The 5,305-nt window shown below is 36.2% G+C and overlaps 1 long non-coding RNA gene across 8 annotated transcripts; it reads right to left on the reverse strand.

The window, feature by feature from the left end:
- Positions 1-1,387: 1,387 nt before the first annotated feature.
- Positions 1,388-4,166, reverse strand: LOC126967803 (uncharacterized). 8 transcript variants are annotated; one of them, XR_007730079.1, is made up of 5 exons: positions 4,087-4,166; positions 3,107-3,386; positions 2,057-2,266; positions 1,777-1,916; positions 1,388-1,496 (listed from the first exon to the last, which is right to left on the reverse strand). It is a non-coding gene; the product is annotated as an uncharacterized LOC126967803 (long non-coding RNA). The 8 variants fall into 8 exon arrangements; XR_007730080.1 differs by having other exon boundaries at positions 1,707-1,916; XR_007730082.1 differs by having other exon boundaries at positions 1,987-2,266.
- Between the last annotated feature and the right edge of the window lie 1,139 nt (positions 4,167-5,305).

Below are 5,305 nucleotides of genomic sequence, written 5' to 3' on the forward strand. Positions count from 1 at the left end.
CCAGCATTCTTTTTTTTGCGCTCTTTTCAATAAAAATATACAATATTGTACAGTCGCTATAAAATAATCACAATCTAGTCCCAGGCTGTCCGATCATTTAGATATTCAGCAGTGGAGTAATAGGATTTACGACAGAGCCATTTTTTTATAAAACATTTCAATTTATTTATAGATAATGCCTGAACACTGGCTGGGAGAACTCCTCCTAACAGCTGGACCGATTTTTCAAATTTAAGACGTATGTACAGGACAACGTCTGTTGGGTCCACTAGTATATTATATAATGCAACTGCAGGCAGGTCACGCGTCCGCAGAGCAATAACAAATTTATTGTTTGAACATTAAGATACATTTTCGCATTCTTAGACGTTAGAATGTCATAATATTGTTATAACAGAGTAGGTTATATATCCAGTAGGTATGGAGAAATTTGTCTGAAGAGATTCATCTGTTACGTAGCAACATATTATTTAAGGCGAAGAGTAAGCAGAAAACACGCAAACATGGTGTTAAAATATATAGCATTTGGAGCTATGAACACTACTTACTCCTGTTACACATATCCTTAAGTCTTATTTGTAGGTTGCTAATGCTTGCTGTTGGTTATAGTTAACACTGCCGAGCCTTTTTGAACTACCACATTTCTTTGAAGTTAAACAAGTTTTTTGGCATGGCGTGACGCATTTATTTGGTACTTCTCTCAGAAAAGTTAATCTTATAGCTTGTACTTTTTTGTGTAGGTTAATTTATGCAGATTAGTAGTGAATAACGAGGATTGTAAGCATATAAACTGCTTTCCACGCAAGAATTTTGAAAATATTGGCTTTGTTAGATACATGGCGGGCCGGCAGCCGTGAACTCATATCGCTCAAGGTCGCTGGCATTTAGTGTCGCCTTAATCTGTCGCAAGTAAATTCTTTTATGTATACTACTATACTATGTATATACTATATAAGAAGTTTGTAAGTACAATTGGACGTAGTTCCTGAAAAACGTTCCAAGCAACAAACATCATCACATTTTAAGGAATTCGTGTTTAAAGTTTAATAAATATTAGTGTAATCCATACAATATGTGGGATGGGCTACTAAGTCATAAAGTCAATTAAAGAGTGACAGTACGGACGGACTGACAAAAAAGGCAGCCCTTTTTTGTCAATATGAATTTGTTAGTATGATCACGAGACCAGTTTTGAGTTCTTAACTCAATTTCGACATGTTTGTGGTTTGGAACGTTTTTCTGGAATTGCGTACAATTGAGGCAGAGAGGGTGGTGAATAGAGTTGCCAACCCTAAGCTGAAACTACTATATTTCAATGGCATCCAACTCAAAGTAATAATGTTCGCTTCAAAATGTGCACTTCATAATGAGTTTGACAGATTTACAGTCTCGATTTGAGCTGTCCTTTGATTGGTTTTGGAACCACCTACTATTTTTTCATCTTGACAGATTTACAGTCTCGATTTGCGCTGTCCTTTGATTGGTTTTGGAACCACCTACTATTTTTTCATCTTGACAGATTTACAGTTTCGATTTGAGCTGTCCTTTGATTGGTTTTGGAACCACCTACTATTTTTTCATCTTGACAGATTTACAGTCTCGATTTGCGCTGTCCTTTGATTGGTTTTGGAACCACCTACTATTTTTTCATCTTGACAGATTTACAGTCTCGATTTGAGCTGTCCTTTGATTGGTTTTGGAACCACCTACTATTTTTTCATCTTGACAGATTTACAGTCTCGATTTGAGCTGTCCTTTGATTGGTTTTGGAACCACCTACTATTTTTTCATCTTGACAGATTTACAGTCTCGATTTGAGCTGTCCTTTGATTGGTTTTGGAACCACCTACTATTTTTTCATCTTGACAGATTTACAGTCTCGATTTGCGCTGTCCTTTGATTGGTTTTGGAACCACCTACTATTTTTTCATCTTGACAGATTTACAGTTTCGATTTGAGCTGTCCTTTGATTGGTTTTGGAACCACCTACTATTTTTTCATCTTGACAGATTTACAGTCTCGATTTGAGCTGTCCTTTGATTGGTTTTGGAACCACCTACTATTTTTTCATCTTGACAGATTTACAGTCTCGATTTGAGCTGTCCTTTGATTGGTTTTGGAACCACCTACTATTTTTTCATCTTGACAGATTTACAGTCTCGATTTGCGCTGTCCTTTGATTGGTTTTGGAACCACCTACTATTTTTTCATCTTGACAGATTTACAGTCTCGATTTGAGCTGTCCTTTGATTGGTTTTGGAACCACCTACTATTTTTTCATCTTGACAGATTTACAGTCTCGATTTGCGCTGTCCTTCGATTGGTTTTGGAACCACCTACTATTTTTTCATCTTGACAGATTTACAGTCTCGATTTGAGCTGTCCTTTGATTGGTTTTGGAACCACCTACTATTTTTTCATCTTGACAGATTTACAGTCTCGATTTGAGCTGTCCTTTGATTGGTTTTGGAACCACTAACTATTTTTTCATCTTGACAGATTTACAGTCTCGATTTGCGCTGTCCTTTGATTGGTTTTGGAACCACCTACTATTTTTTCATCTTGACAGATTTACAGTCTCGATTTGAGCTGTCCTTTGATTGGTTTTGGAACCACCTACTATTTTTTCATCTTGACAGATTTACAGTCTCGATTTGAGCAGTCCTTTGATTGGTTTTGGAACCACCTACTATTTTTTCATCTTGACAGATTTACAGTCTCGATTTGAGCTGTTCTTTGATTGGTTTTGGAACCACCTACTATTTTTTCATCTTGACAGATTTACAGTCTCGATTTGAGCTGTCCTTTGATTGGTTTTGGAACCACCTACTATTTTTTCATCTTGACAGATTTACAGTCTCGATTTGAGCTGTCCTTTGATTGGTTTTGGAACCACCTACTATTTTTTCATCTTGACAGATTTACAGTCTCGATTTGCGCTGTCCTTTGATTGGTTTTGGAACCACCTACTATTTTTTCATCTTGACAGATTTACAGTCTCGATTTGCGCTGTCCTTTGATTGGTTTTGGAACCACCTACTATTTTTTCATCTTGACAGATTTACAGTTTCGATTTGAGCTGTCCTTTGATTGGTTTTGGAACCACCTACTATTTTTTCATCTTGACAGATTTACAGTCTCGATTTGCGCTGTCCTTTGATTGGTTTTGGAACCACCTACTATTTTTTCATCTTGACAGATTTACAGTCTCGATTTGAGCTGTCCTTTGATTGGTTTTGGAACCACCTACTATTTTTTCATCTTGACAGATTTACAGTCTCGATTTGCGCTGTCCTTTGATTGGTTTTGGAACCACCTACTATTTTTTCATCTTGACAGATTTACAGTCTCGATTTGAGCTGTCCTTTGATTGGTTTTGGAACCACCTACTATTTTTTCATCTCGACAGATTTACAGTCTCGATTTGCGCTGTCCTTCGATTGGTTTTGGAACCACCTACTATTTTTTCATCTTGACAGATTTACAGTCTCGATTTGAGCTGTCCTTTGATTGGTTTTGGAACCACCTACTATTTTTTCATCTTGACAGATTTACAGTCTCGATTTGAGCTGTCCTTTGATTGGTTTTGGAACCACTAACTATTTTTTCATCTTGACAGATTTACAGTCTCGATTTGCGCTGTCCTTTGATTGGTTTTGGAACCACCTACTATTTTTTCATCTTGACAGATTTACAGTCTCGATTTGAGCTGTCCTTTGATTGGTTTTGGAACCACCTACTATTTTTTCATCTTGACAGATTTACAGTCTCGATTTGAGCAGTCCTTTGATTGGTTTTGGAACCACCTACTATTTTTTCATCTTGACAGATTTACAGTCTCGATTTGAGCTGTCCTTTGATTGGTTTTGGAACCACCTACTATTTTTTCATCTTGACAGATTTACAGTCTCGATTTGAGCTGTCCTTTGATTGGTTTTGGAACCACCTACTATTTTTTCATCTTGACAGATTTACAGTCTCGATTTGAGCTGTCCTTTGATTGGTTTTGGAACCACCTACTATTTTTTCATCTTGACAGATTTACAGTCTCGATTTGCGCTGTCCTTTGATTGGTTTTGGAACCACCTACTATTTTTTCATCTTGACAGATTTACAGTCTCGATTTGCGCTGTCCTTTGATTGGTTTTGGAACCACCTACTATTTTTTCATCTTGACAGATTTACAATCTAGTCCTTTTGATTGATTTTGAAACCTACTATTATTTTTTCATCTCTTCGTTATCTGCTATATATTTGTGGATAATCGTTTTAGAACTACTATTCTTGACCTACAAAGAGTTGGCGACCCTAGTGGTGAATGTGAATATGCTTTGCAAACGCAGATGTATTGACAATGTTTTATTGGTCACATTAAACAATATCGGTGTTAGTTTATTGAAAACAACGTTCACGGCTTACAAAACAGTGCACTGGTCTCCTCGCTTACTCGCAATGGACTAATTTCTAAAGCATGGTATACAATCTTGTATTGCAATTCGCAACGAGAATAAAGAACACGCATAACTATACAAAATTATAAAGTACCAAATATTACAGTAGTAATAACAAACAATAGCATTTTTATTTGATAGCATTATAATAAGTACCAAACCTGAACAGAGATGTCGCTGCTGTCATTGAAACGCCAAATATTTAAATGTCACGTGCATGGCACACTGTCAAATGTCAATTTATGACAAATGGCTGTCACCATCTGCAGGTACATGTGTTGTGTTTTGTGATTTTTCTGGAAGAACAAATACTGTGTGCTTTACACCTATATCTGTTGAGTTCGTTCGTTCACTCATACATAATAATATAATCATCACACAGTGATTCTTTTGTTATTGTTTGTGATAATGTGATTTATTATAGTATGTTAAATAACACGGAGTCTTATAATAATTTTGGTTGTTTTATTATTGTACTAACCATAGTTAAGTAACATAATTTTAAAGTAGGTATAGGTATGTACAGCTATAGCGTTAAAATGTTATCAAAACACGCAAACAGATGGCAGTACTCTGTCTTTCCCATTTTAATAGTTATGTCTGTATTACTAGTATATAAAAGGTACCTACTCTGTGGACTAATGTCTTAACCGAGATGCGACATCGGAATCGAAACCAAGTGAGCAATTATTTAAGACCACAGAGCTTGTCTAGTAGACAGTAGTATACATAGAAAGAGATTGGTCGCAAGCCTTCCAATTCACGCCGCGGTAGAAACAAATATGTAGATAATACAATTGAAGTATTTATTTACCTTGAACAGCATTCAAGGTAAATTTACACGGAGAAGTGGA

Source organism: Leptidea sinapis, chromosome 13 (genome assembly GCF_905404315.1).
Source record: "Leptidea sinapis chromosome 13, ilLepSina1.1, whole genome shotgun sequence".
Classification (NCBI taxonomy): Eukaryota; Metazoa; Arthropoda; class Insecta; order Lepidoptera; family Pieridae; genus Leptidea; species Leptidea sinapis.